The sequence below is a fragment of the Perognathus longimembris genome, chromosome 12 (genome assembly GCF_023159225.1).
Source record: "Perognathus longimembris pacificus isolate PPM17 chromosome 12, ASM2315922v1, whole genome shotgun sequence".
Classification (NCBI taxonomy): domain Eukaryota; kingdom Metazoa; phylum Chordata; class Mammalia; order Rodentia; family Heteromyidae; genus Perognathus; species Perognathus longimembris.
This window is the reverse complement of record NC_063172.1, coordinates 61,360,075-61,386,640: the sequence shown is the minus strand read 5'-3', so window position 1 is coordinate 61,386,640 and position 26,566 is coordinate 61,360,075. Positions and strand designations below refer to the sequence as shown.

Sequence of the window (26,566 nt, the reverse complement as noted above, 5' to 3'; positions counted from 1 at the left end):
TGTAGCACAATAGCTCCTGGTAAGAGTTCTTAAATACCACTCTGGACTTAAAATTCCTGGATCGTCACTATCTACACAACCGTTACTGGCGGCATACACACTGAATAGTTTGTTGACCTATCAAAGAGGGAGCTTTTGAAAAATGAATGTAAAATTCGTTGGTTTTTACTTTTAGCAGAAGCATTTTCATTTGTCTGCTGTTATCAACGTTCTGTGAATATGGGCTATATTTTGGTATCACCTTCAATACGAGCCATGTCAATAAATATGCCCAGGGTCCCCACCAAGGAGAGCCCTGCATGTTGTGTCCGTCTATCACTGTGTACTCTCACTGCCACACGCAGTGACTGGGAAGCACTGATGGAATCTCCAGCCCCAAATGAAGGAAGACGCAATAGCTGCTCTGGCACCTTAAGACTTTATTCACAAAAGGGAAGAGAGAAGCTTGGACTGGGGAGAAGCATCAAAACTTCTTCCACCTCTCCACTAAAAAAACAGCACAGCAGGGCAGAGCACAGCTAGCACACTTGGTCACCTTGCTGACTAAGTCACCTTTCCCACCTGCTCAGTCCTTCAGGGTAACATGGCCCGGGGCATTTCCCATCAACAGCGCCAAAAAATCCAGCCATCTCCTTCCTGCTTTACCTTCCACCTACAAGCTGACTGCACTCCAGAAAGACAAGAATGGAGCTCCTTAACATTTGTAACATTTTAACACTTTTTCTCCAGAAAGTCCAAAGTTGTCTACAACTGTTTTCTCAACAATCTTAAGCCCAGTCATCTTTATTATTAATAACACTCTAGCATCAACTATCACTGGAAAAACTACAATGTTATTTGATCACAGAGTATGCCAAGTTCCTTCATTTCATAGCTTAAGTGTTTCTGATATAATCCAGTATAAAACAAAGTAGTCATGAAACTAACCAGTTCTTGGTAAATCAAAATATTTCTTTAGTAAAATGATTTTTTTGCAGTTAGTATCCTTAGATCTTCTAAGTGAAGTCTGTGTTCCTGAGTTAGTTTTCTTGTGAAATAGTTGACCTTCAAATACTATGAATTATTTTGTCATTCTTGGACTTCCAGCAGTGGTTTGATAAAGCTAAGAGCAGAATTACCCAAGGCTGTCTGGGCTGCCCAGTGCAGTTGCCTTTAAAATTATGTGGCTGGTTACATTTAAGTCAATTACAATTGAATAAATGTTTAAAAGTTCGGTTCACTTGTCCCATTAGCTGTATGCAAGGGTTTAGCTGGGCGTGGTGGCTCCTGACTGTAATCCTACCTACTTGGGAGAGAGATCAGAGGACCCTGGTTCAAGGCTGCTTGAGAAAAAAGTTCTCAAAACACCAGCTGGGAGCAGTGGCACCCAGCTAGGAAGGAAGCACAAAGGCTGAATGCAGTGGTTATCCACCTTGTCAGCCCCAACATGGGAAAGCATAAGAAGGAGGATCAAAGCCCAGCCACACCCTTATACAAAATGAATGAGCTAATGAAAAAGTTGACTGGAGGTATGTTTAAGTGGTAGAGTGTCTGCCTAGCAAGCATGATGCTCTGAGTTCAGTGCCCACGACTGACCAAAAAAGAGAGTTTAACAATCATATGTGGCTACTGTTACCAAATCGGGAGAAGCAAATACAGAACTTTTGCATCATGATAGAAAACTCACAGGCAGGAGCTGGTAGTATAGTGGTAGACCGTGTACTTGGCATGGGCCAAAGGCCCTAGGTTAAATGTATGGTAACAAAAAGAAAATATGCAAAATTGCTAGTATAGAAGGCAGCCTATCTGAGCTAAGCCCCAAGAGCCAGAATGAGCAAAGGACTAACAAATGCCCATCTTTGAGGCCAACGACAGTCAAGCATACTCAGGGATCTGCAAATATCTCAGGGTAGCTTCAGTGGACACCAGCGCATGAAGATCCTACAATCCACTTGGAAGCCATTGCCCAAACTCTAAAAAGACTTTCAGTTACTAACATGGGGAACATACTGGAGAGGGGGGAACTGTCCAAGTCCTGGGCTTTCCCAGGTCTGGGGAAAAGCAAGTAGGTATGAAGGGGAGATAGCCATGTTTGAGAGAAAAGCACAGACTATGTGACCCAGCCTCTGGAGGAAGAAGGACTAGGGTCTGGTTTGGGTGAGTGAGCAGATGGTTAATGCCACTCCCTGGAATACAAGGAGAAGAGACAGGATTTTTCTGGAATGGTTAAGACCGGACCCCGTCACAGGAAGTATAATACCAAAGTGAGGAATTCAAGAGAGAAAGCTAGGAGGAAAGGACAAGAACGGAAGGCAGCCTTAGAGTAGGTGAGTTCTGCTACAGAACATGCGTAGAATGACAAGAGAAAAGAACAAGGACACACTCCTGAAGAACACCAACACCACTTACCAGACAGGTAAAGGGGTCAGCCTCCAAGACAGAAACACACATCAAGGAAAAGCCATGGAAGGAAGTATGCAGACAACTCTAATAATAAAGAGAAGCAGAGAAGTGTCCACCAGACACCCCAGGGAGGGTATTAGTGACAGTGAGGAAGATTACTACTACGAAGTTGTGGTGGCAGAAGTTAGTGCTAAGGTGAGGAGTGGCAAGATAATGGAGATCACTCCCCAAATCTGGCTAAAATTCGCAGAAAGCTGAAGAGAAAGTAGTATTGAACTACTCAACACGGGAAACACAGGGGGCTGGGAAGCAAACCTCAAGTGACAGAGCGCCTGCCTAGCAGGCACAGGTCAGGTCAAACCCTAGAACTGCCAAATGGGAGGGACAGGGGAGGAGTGGAGCAGGACTCTGTTCAAATCCCAACTATGTGACCCTGGGCACGTTCCTTGTCCCCTCTGCGCCTCAGTATAAAAGTGGGGGAGTGATAGTATTTATTCAGATAGGTATTAGAAGAATGAAGTGCATTAGTATTTGTAAAGCACTTAGAACAAAGCCAGCCAATTTGCAGGCACTGGAAGACCTATTGCATACAAATAAGTATACAAATTACACACACACATCATATATATAGCTCATACATACAACATATATAATGTATAAACAAAAGCAGGCAATGATAGCCAGCCAGAGGAGTAGTAAGAAAAGGTACAGAACGAAGGGGACCAAACAAGAGAACAAGAGAGGAAAGACCCACGGTAAGAAGATGAGCAGAAAAATGAGCAAAAACTATTGGCCTGGTGAACTAAGGAAGAGGTAGTGGTCATGGGTCTGTCATAAAGGGGGGAATAAACAGAACAAAACGACAGAGAACATGCAGAACCCAGTGAAGACCTGGAACTCCCTCTGAAGTGATTTCAATATGAACTAACACTAACTTTGCTCATCTGTAAAGTACAGTTAATCCTGACTACCTCTAATTGTAGAGGACTAAATCAGATTATGGATATAAAGCACTTAACACACACAGTGCCTGGTACTTAATTAGCACTCAGTTCAGATGACTAGACACTTCCTACTTTATTCTGAAAATGCTAAATATGCAAAATATGTTAACCAGGCCGTGGCTGCTCCAGTTACTTAGCCTGGTGCCACTTGGTTTCCCACCAGCAGCATGGAGAGATGGAAAGTACCACTCTCTTAAGATTTGCCTCTCTGGCTTTGCAGTTTAGAATGCCTCGTTCTCCTATTCTGAAATTCATACTTGCGGGGGAGAGGGTAGAACAGCAGAGGTTTAACTCATAACCTCATGCTGCCTACACAGGTACTCGACTGCTTGTGCTATCCTTCCAGCCCTTCACAGTTGCAGTTAAATTTCAGATCCAGCCACACTCTTTTTTTCCCAGGCCAGCCTTTAACTGAAATCTTCCTACCTAAGCTTCCCATGGAACTGGGACTATAGACACATGCCACCATGTCCTTTACCTGTTGAGATGATGAGTATCACTAATTTGCTGTCCAGAGTGGCTTCAAATTGCAATCAATCCCACTCTCTGTCTACCAATGAAATCATACACATACATGGACCGAAATAGAAAATTTTCAAAATAAGCAGAGCAAATTGATTAAAAGGTGACTACAAAGATATACTAAACACACGTGTAGTATTAAAGCTTCAGTTGTAAATGTAAACTTACTTTCAAAACTATTAATAATGCTAAAGTAGCTACTCCTCCCTAAAGGTAAATTAGCCAAACGTTTTACTAGGAAAGTGGAGTACTTCTAAATGTCAAGTCAACTATTATTTTGCAGAACACTCTTGCTTGCAATTCCCTTGAAGAGGCATCAAAGGAAATCACTCTACACCATCAATCCTAGAGAAAGGAAAATTAGGTACTGGGGTACCTGCTGGCACCAACATTGAGAAAAGAACTCACAAACATCCTAAGAGGAGTGAAAGCTAAACAGCTCTGACAGCACATAACTCCCTCCACAGTCACTGACAACAGACTTGCACACCATACAATGGGAATCGTCCCATTAAAATAACATGGGAAAGGTTCAGATGTCCTAAACTCTAATGTCAAAACAAGAAACTAAATTCTAGTCATTTTTTTGTCATTGGGCAGCAACCTCCATATCTTTCTTTTCCAGTAACAAAATAAGTTAACATCAACTGTCTTTACCAGGGATGTTTGTAAGTATAAGCTCCCACCAAAAATCATGTATAATAATATGAAATACACACAAACATTTCCTCTCCACTATGATTAGTCTTTATAGTCTACCTTGGGATGCTACTTTCTTAGAATTCCTGGTGATGTTAGAGATACCTCTTACCAAGAAAACATGAGAAATTCCATCCTGAATCTATCCTTAGCATTGGCTTTCACAATTATACAAACCTTCAAAAGAGGTCTCAACACATTCCTTTAGAACATTTCTACATGTGTGGAAATGTCACAATAAAACACCCCTTGAACAACTAATGTATGCTACTAAAAAAAAATTATTACTTAAATTTTAAAATGGCCAAAAAAAGAAATACTTCCCTCCCTGAAGACCCCATTATCAATGTTTCTCACCATATCTGGAATACAGAACACTTCTTTTGCAGGAATTGAGGACTGATACAATCTATGTATTCCTTAAAAGCAGTTCCTGCCCATTCGTATCTTCAGTAGTATCACTGTGACAGGATAAAGAAGGCCATGAACATGTTTGTTGAAGGAATAAAAGAAAACACATAGTTTTTTACAGCAAATAACCCAGGAAAATTGGACTATCAAACTCATTGCCAGCCTAGTCCCAAAAGTAATATGCCCCAAATTTTGCATAGCTAGTATACCTGGGCCCACCCTATTCTACGACAAGCCTATGACTTAGCACTAATATTTTCCCATCTTTAGCTTTTACACAGTTGCCAAAAGTTTGTAAATGTTCAAGGTTATTGACAAAATCACCATCTCAAAAGGACTATCATTGTCCAATCTGTCATCTCTTCAACACATTAGGAACTTAAAAGAGTCAATGACAAAAATGAAAACCGAAATTACCATGGCTGAGAGGAAATAGAGAAAAGGGCAGAACCTAAAAACTGAGGTAAGGCTAGTTGTGGAATTGTGAACATTTTACCTCAGGCAAATTTAAAAAGTTCTCTGGATGTCAAGCTTGTTCATCTCCAAAAATCAGTATTCCATCATATCTGCCAAAGGGCTACTTGGAAGTCTTTCATGTCATTGTCACAAGTGGCCATTAACAGAACCCTTGGCACACAGTCAGTAAATGGTGACTATTCGTTCCCATGTCTTGTGCCAACCTTACCCTTCTTCCTCACTAAACATACTGTGTATCATATAGAATCTGACCATTTCTGGGACTCAAATGTACACTTACGGCGCATTAAGAATCAAATACATGCCAGGCACTGGTGGCTCACACCTGTATTCCTAGCTACTCAGGAGGCTAAGATCTGAAGATCATGGTTCAAAGCCAGCCCAGGCAGGAAAGTCCATGAGACTCTTATCTCCGATTAACAACCCAAAAACTGGAAGTAGAGCTGTAGCTCCAAGTGGTAGAGCATTAGCTTTGGGCAAAAAATGGCTCAGAGAAAGTGACCAGGCCCCCAACCAACAAAAAAGGAAGAAAAAATAGAATCAAATACACGCCTGTATTCCTAGCTAACTCAGAAGACTGAGACCTAGGGGTCACAATTTGAAGCCAGCTGGGGCAAGAAAGTTTGTGAGACTCTTATCCCCAATTAGCCACCAAAAAGCTGGAAGTAGAGTTACGGCTCAAGTGGTAGAGTGTCAGTCTTGAGCAAAAAGGCTAAAGGACACCTCCGAGATACAGAGTTAGTTCAACCTCCAATACCAAGACCAAAAGAAATAAAGAAAAAAAAAAGGGAGAAAGAAAAGGAAAAAGAATCAAATACAACAAAAAGTTGATTAGGTGGAGGGAGGGGCATGATAAAACCCAACTAATTTGACTAAAAGGAGGAAGAGACTCAAATTATTAAAACTAGAAATAATAAAGGCAGTAACACAACAAGTAACTAAGAAATCCAAAAGAGTAAGAGGTAATATTTTGAAATTTTCTACTCAAATAAATTGAAAAATAGAGAAAAACAAATTTCAAGATATAGTTGACATACCAAAATTGAATCAAGAGGACATGAAACACTTAAACAAATCTATAACAGGCAATAGGATTGAAACAGTAATAGACAACCAATGAAGAACACCCCAGGACCTATTGGGTTCACTGACACATTCTATCGGACTTAAAAAAAATTTAACACTAATACTCTTAGAACTCTTTCATAACATATAAAGGGAAGCTACTGAACTCATTCTACAAAATAAGTGTCACATACTCACTATTATGCACTCATTCCAAAACCAGACGGAGACACACTAAAAACAGACTTATGGACCAATTTCTTCTGATAACACTGATGATGAAAAAATTCTTACAAACTCAACAACACATTAAGAAGATCATATACATGATCAAGTTAGTGTCTTCCTAGGGATGCAAGGATGGTTCAACATACATAAATCAAAAAACATATAACATGAACAGGACCAAAAACAAATTGCAGGATTTCACTAATTGACATAAAAAAAGCCTTTGACTAAAATCAAAATCCTTTTTATGATAGAAGCTCAGAAGAAACTACAATAAAAAGAATGAGCTAGGCAGGGCGTTTGTTGGCTCACACCCATGATCCTAGCTACTCAGGAGGCTGAGATCTGAGGATCCTGGCTTGAAACAGCCAAGGCAGGAAAGTCCATGAGACTCTTATCTCCAATTAACCAGGAAAAAAAAAAAGAACCTGAATTTAATTTTTTTTTTTTTTTTTGGCCAGTCCTGGGCCTTGGACTCAGGGCCTGAGCACTGTCCCTGGCTTCTTCCCGCTCAAGGCTAGCACTCTGCCACGTGAGCCACAGCGCCGCTTCTGGCCGTTTTTTTCTGTATATGTGGTGCTGGGGAATTGAACCTAGGGCCTCGTGTTTCCAAGGCAGGCACTCTTGCCACTAGGCTATATCCCCAGCCCCCTGAATTTAATTTTTAAAAAATTATATATGATAAACCTACAGTCAGCCTCATATTATATGAAGAGAAACAAACAATTTCCCCTAAAGTCAGGAACAAGACAAGGGAGTTCACTTTCTCCATTCTTACTCAATATTATACTAAAATTATTCTGAGCAAGAAAAACAAGACAGGAGAAAGAAATAAAATGGAATCAAATAGACAACGAGGAAACCAAATTACTATTTGTGTGAAACAATCATATACTTAACAGACCCCATAGCCTCTGATAAATGCTTTTGGAAATGTTAACAGAATATAAAATCAACACACAAAACCCAATAGCTTTTCTATACATCAACAGTGAACAGGCTAAGAAAGAAATCGGGGAAACAATTCCATTCACAATAACCTCAAAAACAATGAATTTCTGAAGTACTAACCCCGGAAGTAAAAGACCTTTACAATGAAAACTAAACACCATTGAAGAAAAAAATTGAAGACATCAGAAAATGGAAAGGCCACCCATTCTTATCAATTGGCAGAATCAATATTGTGAAAATAATCAGACTTCCAAAAGCATAGAATCTCAGTGCTTTTCTCAAACTCCCAATGTCATTCTTCACAGTAACAGGAAAATTAATCTGAAAAAATCATGTGCAATCATAAAAGACTCCAACAGCAAAAGAAATTTTGAGTAAAAGGAGCAATACTGAAGGTATCATTCAGGTCTTATTTTGACTATATAAAGAATGTAAACCAGACTTCAATTTACACAACAGAATAAAGGTATCACCAATAGCTTGGCACTGGCACAAAATAGACTAAAAAAAAAAAAAAAAAAAAAAAAAACTAACCAATGGAACAACATAGAAAACCCAAGTATAAAACCACACAGCTACCATGATCTAATTTTTGACAAAGAAACCAAAAACATACATTGAAGAAAAGACAGCCTTTTCAACAGATGGTACTGTGAAAACTGGGTATTCTCTTGCAGGAAATTGAAACTCTACCCCTCTCTCACCCTGCAGGAAAAAAAAAAAAAAGTGTAAATGGATCAAAGAACACAAAGTAAGACCCTAAACTTCCAGAATATACAAAGAGCTTAAAAAACTGAAAAAAAGAACAAGTAAACCAATTAATAAAAGGACAAATGAACTGAACAGACAGGTTTTTAAAGAAATACAAATGGCTAATAAATAGTACATGAAGAAATGTTCAAACTCCTAGTCATAAAGTCAAAGCTACACTAAGGTTCCATTTCACTGAGGTCAGAAGGGCAATCATCAAGAAAACAAATGAGGGCTGGGGATATGGCCTAGTGGTGAGAGAGCTTGCCTCGTATACATGAGGCCCTGGGTTCGATTCCCCAGCACCACATATACAGAAAATGGCCAGAAGTGGCGCTGTGGCTCAAGTGGCAGAGTGCTAGCCTTGAGCAAAAAAAGAAGCCAGGGACAGTGCTCAGGCCCTGAGTCCAAGGCCCAGGACTGGCCAAAAAAAAAGAAAAAAAAAAATGACAACATGCACTGGCAAGGATGTGGGGGGAAACATGTATCATTTTTTAATTGTTGGCTGAGACCTCATACACTGTTTGTTGGAGTGTAAAAACTAGTGCAAATACTAAGGAAATCCGTATGGAGGGTCCTAAAAAAAACTAAAAAGAAACTGGGTGCTGGTAGCTCGCACCTGTAATCCTAACTGCTCCAAACGCTGAGATCTGAGGATCTCAATGTGAAACCAGCCCAGAGAGGAAAGTTTGTGACTCACTTATTTCCAATTAATCAGCAAAAAGCTGGAAATGGTGCTGTGGCTCAAGTGGTAGAGCACCAGTCTTGCCAAGGGACAGACCCCAGACCATGAATTCACACCCCAGTACTAGTGCATGCGTGTGTGCGCACACGCACGCGCGCGCGCACACACACACACACACACACACACACACACCCCTTATGACTTCGCCATACCAATACTGGGCATACATACAAAAGAGTATAAGTGAATATACAATAAAGATGCCTGCATACATGTTTACTACAGGACTATTCACAACAACCAACCAGTGGAATCAGTTGAGATGCCTATCAACAGATGAATGAATAAAGAAGATATACATACATACACATACACCATGGAATAATACACAGTCATACAGAAAAGTAAAATCATGTCATTTACTAGAAAATGGATGGAGCTGTACCTGAAATTATCTTGTTGAATGAGATAAGCCAAGCTCACAAAGCTAAGTATCAGTCAGGCACCGGTGTCTTATGCCTTTGAAATCCAGTATAAGTATGAAGATAGCATGTCAAATGGAACCCCAATGAAATCTGCTGATCAACAGGAGGTTGAGAGTGTGGAAGAGATCGGGCGCGTTCAGGGTGGTATGGCCATAGACGAGAGTGTGGGAGAAGAGAAGTAACAAAGTTACTCCTTGCAAACTATGATATATGCACATCATATAAAGGAAGAAAGTAAGAGGGAGAGAATAAAAGAAAAAGCAAAAAAGAGGGAGGGAGGGAAGGAATGAGGGGGAAAAGAGAGTAAGGGAAAGAGAGAGGGAGACAGAGAGGGAAGGAAAACAAGCTAAGGAGGTGGGTGTGCACCCGTGGGGAGGGCTAACAAAGAAGGTGAGTGAAGACTAATATGGTCCGGGTAGCTCATCTGCAAGTATTAAAATACAACAGTGAAACTTGCTAATACTGCTTCAAGAAAGGGTAGAGGGGGTGGAGAGGGTGGCAAGAGGCAATGAAGTTGATCAGGATACATTGACACATGGCGGAAATGCCTCCAATAGAATCCCCGTTTTACAACTAATGTATGCTAATTTCAAAAAAAGAAAAGAATCTTTTTTTTTAAAGAATCAAATACTAGGGCTAATGTGTAGGTCAGCAGTAAAGCACACGCCTTGCTTCAATCTCATCACCAAAAAAACAGAAGAGCAAAACTTCCCTTCCAAAAACTCACAGCAGGAAAGAAGCCTGGCTCGGGAGGCCCGGCCAGGGCCGGCCAGAAGTCATGTAAAGGGAAGGCTGCGGGGCAAACCCCTAATGAACCACCGTCCTGGACTGTCAAGGGAATCCTGTTCGTGCTTCTTGCATCTGTGAATCATAGAACAAAATGCTAAGAGCTAAGTCAACACTCATGTCACTGGTACAGTGGGAAGGTCACCCAGCCAGTCACAGACACAAGGATAAGCGCCTAGCCCTGATGCTTGAGAATGGTGCTTATGCCAAACAGTACTGGGGTCTGTTTAAGAGTGGGCCCACATGTATGGCAACAGGCTTCTCTCAGACAGCTAGGAAAAGGCTAACAGATATTTTAGGCTATATAATTTTTAAAATGTCTCCAAACACAACCTGAAGTGATTCCAAATAAGGTAACAACGTAATGACATTCTGTTGGCATTGCGGCTCAATGTGGTGTCCTACCTCCAAGGTCACCATCTGAAAGAAGTAGCATTCATTTACATAACTTCGGTTATTAAGTCAACCGAGCTATGAGAATTCTCCTTTTAACATGCAGAGTGTCCGCTTCCCCCCAGTAGCCCTTCCATACGGGAGCTGTGCCCTCCAATGGACTCGCAGTCTTCTACACGGTGGTTATCCGGCAGAAACCATCCAATTCAAAGCAGACTGCCAAGTTTAGATTGCGTGACTGAGGTGCAACCTTTATTTAAAGAACACCATTTTTTTCTGGGAAGAAAAGTGACTGACAAACCATGGTTATGCAGACTTGAGTATTTGGCAGGCGTTTCTAAAATGAACAAAATAATCTGTCACCTCAAGGAAAACAATTGACAGTTTTGTTTGCCAATGATAAAATTTGAGCATTCAAGTGAAAAATCAGAATTTCAGTAAATGTGTATATACTGCCATGAGCTCAGCAGTTTTCCAATCATTTTAAAAGGCTTCTCTATTTTTTTAATTATGGAATAATGAATTATCAGCATTTTACAACTTATGCAATTCACTGAACCAACGTGTTCTAAACACAACATGAATGATGCCACAAAACTATGAATGGATAAAAAAAATTCCATTCAACATGCAAGGGAAATTAGTGAAAATTTCAGTGGTATGAGCACAAAAATTGCTGGTTCAGACTTCAGATTCCATGCTGCAACTAACTTTTAAGAAATTACTCCTTGTGGAGTTCTGATGTAGTATCAAATTATCTGAAAAGGATATTCAAATATTCTTTTCTGTTGGGTGTGGTGGCACAAATCTATATTGCAAGCTGCCTGGGAGGCTGAGGTAGGACAATAGTTTAACCAGGGCTTCAAGGCCAGCCTAGGAAACACAAATGAGACTCCCACCCAAATTTAAAGTTTTTTTCTTAAGTATATGCCCACTGGCTGGGAATATGGCCTAGTGGCAAGAGTGCTTGACTCGTATACATGAGGCCCTGGGTTCAATTCCCCAGCACCACATATATAGAAAATGGCCAGAAGTGGCGCTGTGGCTCAAGTGATAGAGTGCTAGCCTTGAGCAAAAAGAAGCCAGGGACAGTGCTCAGGCCCTGAGTCCAAGGCCCAGGACTGGCAAAAATAAAAGTACATGCCCACTTAAGGCCTGATTTTCAATGAATGAATGAATGACTAAATAAATAAAACTAGAGGGATGGAGATATAGCTCAAGACAGAATGCTTGCCTAGCCAGTGTAAAGTCTTGTGTTCAAACCCCAGCACCACCAAAGGAATCTGTGGTTATTTCTGGGCTGATAGGACCGCAAGCAAACACAATGTTATCATTCCCTTAACATTCACAAATGCAACATAAAGACAAACTCAGGTTTTGTGCCAGCAACCCCAGGAATGAAGTGGGGGGGGAGGGGGTAATGGATGTGGGGGCTGAGACTGCCTACTTCAGCCACATCTTGAACATTTTGGAATAAGCATACTATAATCAGCCAAGTATTAAGAGAAATGATTTATGCCAAGTACATGTGGTTTCTATCAAGTTCAGCTAACTGATGACCCTGCTGGGGTAGAAACTATCCAAAGCCTTGGTTTCCCAGGAAGGTTGGTGCGGACGACTGAGGAGATAACTAGTACCTGGCTGCTCTCAGATTCACTTTCCAGTTCTTTTTACAGCACTCGCTCCCCATGCGGTGGAGAGCCCCTGATGGTGGGCGCTCTCCAAGGGCAGGCTCTAACTGTACTTTCTGCACCTTTATAATCCAAGGCCCCCACAGTGTCAGGGACAAGGAGCCAATTCTATTAAATCTTAGGCAAACAATTAACTTGCAGCCAATCTAACCAATACACATAATATAGGGATGTGTTGCTTCAAGACTGACATATATTTTACTTTCAAGGGCAGGAAATAGGTATACATCTTTGAACTTTTGCACATGCTCAAAATACTTGAAAGATACAAAACCAATTTACCTATATTACTTTTTATTACTATTACACCTAAGTAGTTGTACGAAGACATTTCAATACGTGTCCGTTTATGAACACATAATAAATTTCTTAAAAGGCCATGGCAATGTGAAACAAAAGATAGCCGATCTCTGTTTTTCTGCTTTGGAACTTCAAAAACCATCTGCAGTACACTCATCTAAAATTAACAACTGACTTTTTTTTTTAAATCAAAACCGGTAATCTGGGAACTAGAGTCGTGGCTCTCAAGTAGAGAGCCAGCCTTAAGCAAAAAGCCAAGTGAGAGCATAAGGCCCTGAGTTCAAGCCTAGTACTAGCACCAAACTAACAATAATTAATTAGTTTAATCTAATTTTTAAAAGACAGCCTATCATCACCAAAGTTCCCTATTTTTTTTAGTGGCAAAGCAATGAGTTGGGGAGAAGGGTTTCCCACTCCCCATGAAGGAAAAGGAGAGCACCGATGGTAAAGGAGGGGAGGGAGAATGGAAGGGACAGGCAGGTAACAAGGATACACCTATTTCCTGCTCCTCATGTAGGAAATGGTTAAAGACTCCTCCATATCGTTGATAATCCTTTCTCACATTCAATTAGCTTTATTCACCATTCAAGTGTTCGTACAGAATGCAATATGTATCTATGGACACATGATCAGCTTGTCACACCGGGAAGGTCTAGCTACGCTCCACTTGATGACCAAGTGGAGAGTAACAGTGACGAAGCTGGGCTTGTCAGCACTGTACCACTGTGGAGACGCCTTCTACAAGACTCCCCTCACTTTTCCTTTACAGAAACCAAGTCTGCAGTGCTTAAAGCACCCCGGAAATAAATAACCCCGGCTCAGAAAAGTTCCACACGAAGGTCTTGCCAAAACTAATTACTAATGGAACTGTTTACATTATAGTCAACAAGTAACTAAGTGAAAACACCACACGGTACATTTAATTTCCAGGCAAACAAACCACCAGAACCTTAACCTCGAAACAAACTAAGGCAACAGACAGAATTCTAATGTGCTTTTTATCCAAGACAAGAGGAATCATCTTCATCTAATGATCACGTCATCCTGAGTAAACTGAAGAAATGGTAAACACAGCACACGCCCAGAGGGACAGTGTGTCATCACTCCCCACACGGCTCTGACCAAAAGCGGCTCGAACCAAGGGAGGAGGGGCAGATAATTTGCTAATCACAATGATCTCCAAGAGATTGTTTTGTTTCTTCCCTTTAGGGGAGGAGGGATACCGGTGTTTTGAACGCAGGGCCTCGCCCTCCAGACCTGCTTTCTGTGGGTTATTTTGGAGATGGAGTCTCATAGACTTTTCTGCCCAGGCTGGCTTTCAATCCTTCAGCCTCCATACAGCTGAACCACCAAGAGAAACACTGTCTTTAATTCCTGAAAGACACTGGATTCTAACAATACTGTCTTGTCTTGAAGTTTTATCAACTAGAAAGCCAAAAAGCATGTAGCACAGAAGAGAAAACAGAAGCCGTTTTTTCCTCTAGTAACCAAGGGCAGCTTCGACCTAACTATATGTGGCACATATTTTATGAAGAGCCTACAATTCGCCAAACAGTTTGGGGCTCTGAGCAAACATATTAAATGATTCCTTCTTCACAGAACCTCACTATCTTCTAGCTAGGAAAGAGTCACACAGAAGAAATAAGTAAAATACAATGAAACAACTAACAGGTGCACAAGAGAAGAAGCACAGCCCAGAAGGGGAAGTTTGGAGGAAGCAGGTACGAACTTCAATTGGGTGGTGAAGGGATGCCTCACAAGGAAAACGGCACTGTGGAAAGATCTAGAAAGAACTGAGGAGTAGGACCCACAGGCCGGTGAAGACAGCATTCAATGAGGGCAGATCAAGGGAGGAGGTGGGAGATGGGCTTGTGCCCAAACATCCAAAGGACAGCAAGAACCAAGGGAGGCTTATTCCTAAGAATGCCCTAAGTAGAGAATGCCTCTAAGATGCTGAGAGTTTACCTGAGAGAAGTGCACCATATGCACATTTTCAGCAGGATACGTTGCCTTGTGCTTTGAAAGATGACAGTGTTATGTGGGGAAAAGACTGAAGGCAAAGACCAATTCAGGAGCTACTACAGAAGGAATGGCCAAAAGAGACCACAGTCCACAGCAGCCATAGAGATAGACGCTGCTGGATTTTGCACAGATACTGACGGCACAGTGTGCACTAATCATTCACTTCTTAGTAAACAGAAGGCAAGTCTGATATGCAATGTGAACGAGAGAAACCAAGATTCCAAGAATTCTAATACCTCAATAGGACAAGCGCACTCAAAGCAAAGACAGTGGGAAGCCCTTCAACAGCAACCACCACCATAGGCAGCACAAACGTCTATCACGTAGGCTGTGAAGGTATACTGTTCTCACCTTTCATAAAGGAAGGAATGGCACTTAACCAGCAAGTTTTGTGGCCACATAGACATGGTGTTAGAAATAAAACAGGACTCTAGATTCCTCATCCCAAGAGAAAGGTTTTATTTTCATTCTATCAGGTAGCTGTTTTGTTTTTTGTTGGTGTTGTTATGGTTGGTTTGCTTGCTTTGCTTTGTACTCATATTTTAAGTCAGTATGTTACCATGTACAGAAAAAGGAGAAGGCTCCTACCAACAAGAGAGGCTTGTCTACCAGGACTCACATGCTGCCCCCAGCAGCGAAGCTCTTTTGACCAAAGGAAAGCCACATACAGGGGGACCTTCTGCAGGCTGGGAAGTTCTACCTACGCTTGTGTCTCATTCTGTGAGGGACACAAAGACTGGGGGGAATAGCAATGGTTCCCCTATTAAAAGTTTGCTTTTCCCTCTGATCTCTCTTAGGAAGCGAATTACATCAATGTTGCTGTTGTTTTTTAACCTGACCTGTGAAACTCTTAACGTTTTCCTTCGGTTACATTTCTCACTGGTGCTGCGGTTATCTTACCAACCTAAAAAGAAGCCTCAGCAGAATATGTTCTCTTACCTACCGGGTGTGGCAAATTTTCCCACCAGGCCTTTCCCATAGTTCTTTTGGCACCCCACCACTCACCACTAACCCTCACCCAACTACTGCTGGAACCTTCTTCTCTTCTATGGAGCACCTCTGTCTGCGAGCTGGGCTGAACCAGGTACGGCCGCCTCTGCCTCTCAAGCAGGCAGGACTGCAGCCCATGTTTACAAATGGGCTGAGCGCTACGGAAAGCTGAATGCAGATCAGTCTGCTAGAGCACAGTGCCCAAGGCCTAACCAAGGCTGCAGCTGGCTAGTGAAGGCTGTATTGTATAGCCAGAAGAGGAAAGGGGGTCAGGCACCAGAAAAAGGGGGGAAAAAAAAAAAAGATGGGTAGGGCTCCAGGCAGTCAGTGGCACCTGAGGCCAAGAAAGGGCAGAAGAAAGGGTAGGAAGCCCTAGAAAAAGGACTGTAGCCATCCCAAGAGTTAAGAGATAAGCCAGGTAGTGAAATGTGCAGGAGATGCCTTGAGGCCTCCTTTCCAGCTGCTGGATGGCCGGACTCACCTTTCTCCCTCTGGCCCAGCCCAGGTGTTTCCTAGCTCAGATGCACTCACCAGGCCCAATCCTGTGCTGGGAGTGGAAAGATTGCATGTGTCTGCTCCCTAACCCCTTGCTCCACTTTCGGGCTGTAGTCTGCTTGACGCTCCCAACAGGAAGTAGCCCATAAGCAGCAAAGAAGGTCATGACTGACAAGCCAAGCATCAGGTTAATACTACATGGCTCTGGGGCTTGGACGCCCCAATATTGGTAGAACTGGTTGCCTAAGGTGAAATGAATGCCATGCGGACAATAGCCACCAGCGCTGAATTTCTGCTATGAATCTCGCCCAGTAGACGCCCCCCCCAACCCCCAGCTGAGTTTGTCTCACTAGTTATTTCCTATCCACTCTCCGGTACAACCTCTGGGCTTTGATACCTATTCCAGGAGTGGGAAACTCAAGGTACAGCCCCACCCACGCTGCCCCAATCACGACCTCTCCCTATAAATCCCAGGGGACAGTAGAGCACCTGCCTCCCCCACCGCATGGGCTTACCTGAATCCATCCCACTTTCAACAGTTGAATTTGTCCCCAAGTTTTAGCCCAACGCACCCTAAGAGCCAGAAACAGAGGTTTTCAAATGAAGGTATTACTCCGCGGCTGTTGTCGTTACTGGGGGGCGGGCGGCGAGGGAGGGAGGGAGGGAGGGAGGGAGGGAGGGAGGGAGGAAACCAAGGCCTATCTTGTTGGGAATGGTCACTGTGATCACAGTGTGACATTTCTCCTCAGTCTTTCTAGAAGCCTGTCTGTTTATGCCAAACAGAAAGAGCCTAACAGAGCTCCCCAACAAACACTGATCACGTCCTCTGAAGCATGTGGGCTCTCAATGGGGTGGATACCAACACCTCAGACAGAAAATGCTTTTGAAAATGAAATAATGGTTTGTCATTCTCATTCCAGATGTCCGTGATCTTCCCCCAAAACTAAGTTAAAACCTACAAATCCTAACTGTTCAACCGAACACCCACCATACTCTAGCTAATATGCTAGTGTGTATGTATATATATATATATAAGCATATATGTATATTAGCACATATGTGTGTGTGTATGTGTGTTCATGGAATCTATATTTCTTCGGGTCGGGCTCACTTCACTTATGGGTTTCCTTCATTGGTAATCATTAGTACATGTCTACGATAGTCCTGGCAGAGGATCACAATAGCTCAATAGCTACGTACATATGATCATGTAAGATGATGCTAAGCAAAATGAACTCCAAGATATGGAAACAATAGGTTTTCACTGCTGTTCTTATTTTTAATGTACTATGTGAAATTATTTTTTTCTTTCATTTTTCCTCTTTGATTTGGGTACCCTGGTTATTGTATATACATTTATCTCAATAAGGGAAGGGAAGAAGAACATCAAAATGGTAAGACAAGGGAGGGACAAAGCAAAAACCAATGCAACAGCAATACTCACAAGTCACTATGTTGGAAATTAACTCTAAAACTTGGGAGAAGGGTTTGGGGGGGAAAGTAGGAGAAAAATGAGGAAGGGGGTAACAAGCTTGACAAGAAATGTACTCACTACCTTATGTATGCAATTGTAACTCCTCTGTACATCACCTTGACAATAAAATTAAAATTTTTAAAGATATATTCAAAAAATATGTTCACAGATCCTCCTTGTTTGAGTACTGACTTCCAATTTAAATAATAAAATAAAAACTTCCTTAAAATGTCCACACAAGTTTCTATAGAAACTTAATTTTGTAAGTTTTCTGGTTGTTTTTTCTTTCAGTATACACCTTAAAGCATTTTTAAATAAAATAATAGGCTCGGGATTTGCTTCTAATTGGCACAGAACGTGAGGAAGGAGGCGAGCAAATAGCTCGGTGTGCATGGAATCTATCTGCTCTCTGTCCACTCTTGCAAGGTGCCACTACTTGGGTATATGAAGCATCTCAGAGTCCTCAAAAGATGTAGAATTTCTTCTTTTGCTCTACTACTTTTCCCTTTTTACAAGAAGAAAACCAAATATCAATCACCATCAGAGATTAAGCTGGAGTAATTCAGTTACCAATTTTTAAAAAACCGTATAGAAAGAAGCATTTATAATTATTCCTTGAAAAGTCCTGACTATCTTCTCTTTACCAAATGTATTATGGTTAAAAGATCATGTGGCACTTGCAGCTTTCTAACGCTACTGTTGATCTATGTTAAGAAACTTAGACATTTCCCAAGAACTTCCGTGTATCACTGCGTCACATACTTTACATCTCCCGCATCAACACAGAAAAAATGTTCACCAAATGTGGTGTACCAACTAACAGAATCATTGACATTCAAGGTTGAAAAGGGCTCAAGGTTCTCTAGTTTTCATTCTTAGATTAAACAAGTAATCTATGAAGATTTAGTGGGTAACTTAATGTTGTGTGCTACATATCCCCCCAAAACGCAGCAAATGTAAGACACTAGCAAAAGCTTCCTCACACCCCAATGGGAAGATTACTAGCACTTCCTAATATCGCACTCTAGAAAATAATCACTCTAGGAAATAACATTAATATTTCTATAGCATATGACAGCTTCTGTTGTGGGAAATTACAGGCTACAAAGAAATTCTGTACTCAACATCTTCCAAATAGAATGCTGTACCATACTGAGTTCAGGTCTTCCTCACAATCAGCGTGAAAAGTAAACCATTTCTACCGCTCGCTCAACATTCAAAGTCAAAGTCATCAAATAAGGAAAGATTTCATTACCACCCGAACTGACAGAGACCAATATTAATTATTATTTGAATTAACCTCTGAGCCACGGTTTTCATCAGTACTCAGAAAAGACACGGACAATTTCTAATTACACGCCACCCTCATTATAAGTCACTAAGCTGCCGAGCTACATCTGATGAGACTGCCACACTGTCTTGAAAGGGATCTGAACTCCACAATAAGCTTCTCGTCTCGCCTGGGAGAAGGTGGGACAGGGTAGACCTCAGACTCTCCCACAGGGGTACATTTTGTTTCTTCTTGTAAAGTTCTAGTGAGGGCCAGAACATAACTCTATTAATAAAAATTCTTAAGGAGGGGTTGGGGATATGGCCTAATGGTAAGAGAGCTTGCCTCGTATACATGAGGCCCTGGGTTCGATTCCCCAGCACCACATATACAGAAAACAGCCAGAAGTGGTGCTGTGGCTCAAGTGGCAGAGTGCTAGCCTTGAGCAAAAGGAAGCCAGGGACAGTGCTCAGGCCCTGAGTCCAAGGCCCAGAACTGGCCGGAAAAAAAAAAAAAAATCTTAAGCAAACAGTTATTTGATGTGTAAACTCTGAAGATGGAAAGTCTCAGACTTTTTCCTTAAATACATTACCACTTGTCCACAAGACACCAGGGGTGCCAGTCAGTAACCACAGAGGGGCTGGGAAGATGACCTAGTGGTAGAGTGCTTACCTTGTATACATGAAGCCCTGGGTTTGATTCCTCAGCACCACATATATAGAAAAGGCCAGAAGTGGTGCTGTGGCTCAAGTGGTAGAGTGCTAGCCTTGAGTGCTCAGGCCCTGAGTTCAAGCCCCAGGACTGGCAGAAGAAGAAGAAGAAGAAGAAGAACAACAACAACAACAACAACAACTACTACTACTACTACTACTACTACTACTACTACTACTACGGGGACCTGTACGTCCTATACCATGTTCACCAAATGTCTGCTTTACCCAGAGTTAAAGTGGCCGGTGATGTGACAAAGAAAAGAATCCAACAGTAGAGAAGACTGCAAATTGAAAAATGTCACACCTCTTCCACTGACAACCCTGGTCTTACTTTCCAAAGACAACTATCACAACAGCTTCCTGGGCATCCCGTCCTGCTACCAGAGCTCATGCAGATGCCTGTCTGCACACATAATGTGTTTTATGCAGGAGTCTAGAAGACAGACGTCACAGCCCTGTCAACTTCTCAGGTGGAGTATTCCTCAATCGAGTTCACTTGACCTCTTATGACCACATCACCTTCTTAAAACACACTGAGTTCTATTCTGCTTAAAATGCATGTGTGTTTTTTTTTTTAAATCTGAGATGGCTAACCATCCATGACATAAATACTCACATTGAAAATACAGCAAGATTAATGACTTAGATATGGCATTAAATAATCTCTAAAATGATGTCGAAAGGCAGTGAAAAAGATAAAAATTCTGTGTTCTCAACAGCAGAAGAAACACTGGGTTTCTTAATATTGGTCTGAATTTTATTTTTTATTTTTCTTTTTCTTTTTTCTCTGTATTTTGGCCAGTCTTGAGAGTCGTGAACTCTAGTCCTGGTCAGTGTCCCTGAGTTCCTTTTGCTCAAGGCTACGATTCTACCAATTAAAGCTTTTTCTGTGATTTAACTAGCGATGATAAGAGCCACATAGACTTTCGTGCCTGAGCTAGCCTTGAACTTCAATCCTCAAATCTCAGTCTCCTTAGTAGGAATGAGCCACTGTTGCCAAGCTTAAAATTGATTTTTAATTTTTAAAAATTTTTATTGTCAAACTGATGTACAGAGAGGTTAGTTTCATACGTTAGGCATTGGATACATTTCTTGTACTGTTTGTTACCTCCTCCCTCATTCCCCCCTTCCCCTTCCTGAAATTGATTTTTTAATGCAACAAAACTGTGTGTCACCAATATTAATGCAATTAGTACAACTCAGAAAGAAAGGGCTGTTCACACTTTCAACAAGGCAAAGAGACAGAGCTGAGGGCACATTTTGCATGAATAATCCTCTTACAGACAGTAGCCATGGTGCCTGCCCTCTGCCGCCACTTGAAATCATCAGAAAGAAAGAATACTGCTTCTGGGACTAATACTACTAGCAAGGCTACATAAGAACTATGATGGAACTAAGAACATGTATTTTGACATCTAAAATTTTTCTCAAGGAGTCCTCCATTTATGAGCAGAAAAGACAACCCTTTATCTTCTTTTCTATAAACAAGAACTCACAGTGGAAATTATGTCCCACTGTGGTAATTTTTTGTATTCACTCCAAGAATTACTACCATAAACAATATTACTGAGATTAATACAATCAAAATTGTTCTCAGCAACCTTATTTATGAACCTACCTTAAATAACCACTAATAACAAATTATGAAACATGAATATATGCAAAGTTTTACTGTAGCATAATATTAAATTCTTTATAAAGCAACTCTTCAAATGTTGATTTGCATAGCTAGGCATGGCGGGTGGCACGTGGTGCCTGGTAATCCCTACTATTGAGGATGCTGAGACAGGAGGATCACCTAATGGCCTAAAGCCAGGAACCAAAAAGAATCAGCAACATTTTGAAAGAAGAAAGGGAGGGAGGGATAGAGGGCATTTTTCTCTTATTTACTTTGTAACTAAGAATAAATATGTTACATTCTACATAAGTAAGACATACAACATCATTAAGGCTTCCTTTCATCACTAAATACATTTTCAATTTCTGTTTTTAAAAGACCTAAATGTGGGCTGGGGATATGGCCTAGTGGCAAGAGTGCTTGCCTTGTATACATGAGGCCCTGGGTTTGATTCCCCAGCACCACATATACAGAAAATGGCCAGAAATGGCGCTGTGGCTCAAGTGGCAGAGTGTTAGCCTTGAGCAAGAAGAAGCCAGGGACAGTGCTCAGACCCTGAGTCCAAGCCCCAGGACTGGCAAAAAAAAAAAAAAAAAAAAAAGACCTAAATGTACACAGAATGTATCAGACACTAGGCTGGGTGCTAGGCATAAAAAGTAAACAAGAAATTCTTGATGAACTCAAGGTAGACAGAAAAATAAGAAAAGTAACAATGGCATGATGTGATTTAGTATTGTAGGATAACAATTTTTACTTAAAAGAGGTTTTTTTAATTTCATTTTCAATAAAAACAAGCCAGGCACCAGTGGCTCACACCTATAAGCCCAGCTACTCGGGAAGCTGACATCCAAGGATCACTGTTCAAAGCCAGCCCAGGCAGAAAAGTCTATGAGAAGTAGAGCTGTGGCTCAAATGGCAGAGCCCTACCTTGAGCAAAAGAAGCCCAGTGACACCTCCCAGGCCCTGAATTCAAGCACCAGGACCAGCACAAAACACACAAACACACACACACACACACACACACACACACTTCCCCTCATTTAAGAGAATCTATCATTTTATCAAGTTAATTGAACTATTACAAGCTCTACAAAGCACTATGGTTACTTATTAAAGTTACAACTATTTTAAAAATTAAACTTTAACCTTGAATAAGGAAATACTAAACAAAATACCAAAACATACCTAGGATGCCTTCAACAAGTTTATAGTCAGCTGTGGTGGAGTATGCTAATAATGCCAGGTAGTTGGAAGGCAGAAACAGGAGGGTTACAGAGACTGAGGTCACACAGGCAAAGTTAGTGAGACCCTATTCCAAACATAATATATAAATAAAAGGGTTGGGAGCCTGCTCTAGTGCTAAGAGCCCTCGCCTAGTATGCAGGAGGCCCTGGATGGTTTAAATCCCAATACTACAAAAGAAAGAGCAAGACAGTAAGTAAGCTGGTAACTTAAGAAAACATGAATATAGATTATTTTAAAGCACACACAAACACATACACACACTCACTCTCTCTCTCTCTCTTAAAAATTCTGCAAAAGAAAGGAGCCAGTGTTAGAAAGAAGCATTAAGGACACAGTGATGAGATCATCAGAAAAGTGGGGAAAGAATGGGTTCACCCAAGACCACACAGGGACACAACGCCCCCGAGGGAAGACTCTGCCTTTTATTTACCTTCACATCACTAAGTGGAGAGTCTAGAGGGGAAGAAAGGATGTGTCCCACACAGCCAGAAAGACAATATAAGGAAAGCAGTTGCCTTCAGTTGTAAAGAATCATAAATGGATTGGCAGAAGCAGCAGCATTTGAAACAGAACTGAAGGAAAGCAGAACTGTGACCAGCAAAGTTGAGTTTAGGTAGACAGAATGGTACTCAGAACAAAGGTAGAACAGAAGCATGAACAAGGGAAACAACTGTGTTTAGGGATAGTCAGCTTAGGCCCGATTATGGAATATATATTTTTTTTATTATCCTTAAATAGTTGTACAAAGTGCTTTCATCCAACATGTCAATTTATGAGTACAATACATGTTGATCAGTGTCACCCCCTCCATCATTCTCCCCTATCTCTCCCAACCTCACCCACTGCTCAAATCACATGGTCCCATTTTCACATATGTACATTGAAGACTATGACCATATTCTCCCTTCCTCTCTCCATTTGTCTACACTCCCTTCCCCCTCGGCCTCCTCCACTCCCAACAATGCGCAGAGCAACTTGCTGATATTCATTTTGTTACACTATAAATTAATTGTTTGAAGGAGTTACAACATTGCAATTCTCCTCTGTGTATAACTGAATATAGGATACATTTAAACAAAAATAGATGGTATGGATAGAAAGTTAGCTCAGCAGGAAGAATGTAAGGGCTAAGCTGTGCCAGGTAAAGGTAGTCAATTTGGTTTTCCTGGGGAAAACACATTTGTGTACAGAATAAGTGTGAAGTGATAAGATATAAGTATATACCGACTAATCAGAATGCTACAATGGTAGACACTGAAGGGTGAGGAGCCTGAAAGAGAAACTTAACAAAACGTAACGTTCCACAGATGGAAGGCTGCAAGAAAAGAAAGTCAAAGGCGAGTGACAGGGACTAGCTGCAGACAGCTAGTAGATGTGATGTTAAACACTTTGTATTCAATGCACGGCTCTGTCATTGTCCTTTTCAGTAAATATAAACACTGGTTCATTCAACAAGTCCTCCTTGTCCTCCTTGGGTACTTTCACATCTTCTCTACTTCACCCTTTTTTTTTAACACTGTGTTGCTTTCTCCTATGTGTTCCCTCCACAGTATCTCCAGCCATCAACGTATGCTTTCAATACCAAACCAAAGGTGATTCCTCCAGGAACACTTCCAACACTGACTCTCACACAAGGTGAACAATGCTCGAATGTACTACACACAGTACTTGATTCAAAACTGTACTTACCTAGACAAAGTGCTGGGTGGCTCATCTATGAACCACTACCCAATCCTGGTAATCAATTCTTTATGATTAGGACTTAAGTTCCTCAAAGTAGATTCTTCTAGAAGAGTGACTTATAAACTTTTTTCGTTAATCAGTAAAAGAAATATCACATCAAGAGGCCTATTTAAGCTTGGGGAACAAATGAATGGTGTAAAACTATAATAGCAAATGACAATATTCAAATCTAGCAGAAATGGGAGTCACTCAAGAAAAAGCACAGGTGTCAATTGAGGTGGCTAGATGTACACATTTTAATTGAAATCACTATAGCTCTAGTTGTCAGTATTTGCTATTTCAGCCTCTATGGATGTAGAAATAAACTCCAAGACCACAGTAGGCAGTATTAACAATTTCCTTGTTAACTTTTATCAGGTTTTTATCTCAAACTCTGAACTCATATGCCAAATTTTAGGGTTTGTATGAATTTAAAGATCGTTGTAGACTAGTAATTTTAAAGTAAAGTAATTTTGAAGGAAGTGTGTGTGTGTGTGTGTGTGTGTGTGTGTGTGTGTGTGTGTGTCCTGGGGCTTAACTTGGGGCCTAGGTGCTGTACTGAGCTTTTGTGTTCAAGGCTAGCACTTGAACCACAGCTCCACTTTGGATTTTTGATGGTTAGACTTTGCTGCCTATGCTAGCTTTAAACCCAAGCACCAAACTAGTAACACAATTCTGCCATTTTTATTCTATGAAGTTTATTTATAGATATCTTATAAATAAAATCAGTCACATTGAAGAACTAGTGAGGAATATTTTACATAACACTTTTACAACACTTTATATTTCTACACATGATGAAAAAAAGTGAGTTATCATTTAGATTAAAATTTCCTACTTACTGGTAAATATATAACTCAGTGGTAGAGTTCTTGCCCAGTATGCAAAAGGCTTTCGTTTAATCCCCAGAACAAAAAAAAAGGAGAAGGGGAGGAAGAAGGGAGGGAGGGAGGGAGGGAGGGAGGGAGGGAGGGAGGGAGGGAGGGAGGGAGGGAGGGAGGGAGGGAAGGATGGAAATATTGTATTTAGTCCCAAGTAACAAATCTAACTTTTCACTGAGTCCAATTTTTCAATGAAACCCAAAAACAAAGTAACTATCAAACTAGTGCTGTCAAAGAATACATAGACTAGTTTGCACATACATGCCTCTCTGACCTTAATTTATAATCCAGTTGAAGAGGTAAGACAAGAAACCTCACTATTTAGTCACCGAGAAAATAGGGATCCTCTCATAAGCAAGTGTGGGAGCTCCTGAGATCACATTCAGTCTTAAGCACATTCACCCATTCCTCCTGTCAATGTTCGTCTAGGCTAGGACCCATTCCTCAACTTCTGAACCCCACATTTCTCTCACTTTCAAGACTTTTCACTCTCCTTGCTATATAGTCCTTTATTCCCCACCTCTCAAATGAAACCTTCCCATTTGCTTTTATACATTCAAGATTGTCCATGTGCTTTTTAAAAAAAAAAGATGACTCTCACGTGGTTTAGAAGGGAAGAAATTTGGTGAGCCTGCATCTTGGTAGCAGTTAGCACCACAATGAGGAGTGTGCTTAGCAGTTCCTTCACTGCTCAAGGAACCAGGGGAAGAAAATGGATGGCAAAATACAGCTAATATGCCACCCTAGCCAAGCTATGAACCCTGGAGAAGGGCATCATCGCTTGCTAATTCAGAGATCCCACAAGGCTAGATAGAGGTGGCCCCCAGAACATCAGCCATCAGCTAGCTATTTGGGCAAACCAGCAATCTGGCAGTCACCAGTCATGCATTCTTTCCCCTGAAACTTCAATTTCTAATTCACCTGCAAATCTTTCCCAGATCCATTCACCTCTGTCCATATTTATGACCGCCATACTGCATCAAATCACTATCACCTCTTATCCGGACTTGCCCAGCATTAGCAAAGCCCTGGATTTGGTCCCAGCCACGCCCCCACCCCTTGTAGTCCCTCCAATCTGTGTATGTTCAGCCACAGAATCTCTGGGCAAGAGAACACCTCAGTGCAAGCTTACTCACCTCAGGGCAGTCTTAATAGATGTCTGGAATGGAGCTAAATTCCATTATCTGTAGCACCACACACTGTTTTTCTTTTCCCCCTTCTCTCTCCTGTGGAGTTAATCTAGGGCCTCTGCATACATTCTACCCGTTGAGCCAGGCTTCCAGTCCTTTTGCGTTTAGTTTGTTTTG

General features: G+C 41.3%; 1 protein-coding gene across 6 annotated transcripts in view; it reads right to left on the bottom strand.

Annotated features, from left to right (window-relative positions):
• Window positions 1-26,566, bottom strand: part of Chd7 (chromodomain helicase DNA binding protein 7) — a 198,780-nt gene that overhangs the window by 144,922 nt on the left and 27,292 nt on the right. Inside the window, exons 1-2 of one of the 6 annotated variants that reach the window (XM_048358975.1) lie at window positions 8,944-8,954; window positions 4,285-4,287 (exon numbers count right to left, since the gene is read on the bottom strand). The exons of 4 other annotated variants lie outside the window; for them this stretch is intronic. The gene's annotated coding sequence lies outside the window, so the exon portion shown is untranslated. Of the gene's footprint in view, window positions 1-4,284; window positions 4,288-8,355; window positions 8,534-8,943; window positions 8,955-26,566 lie in introns of those variants that run through there. One more of the 6 variants, XM_048358977.1, reaches the window with a different exon arrangement.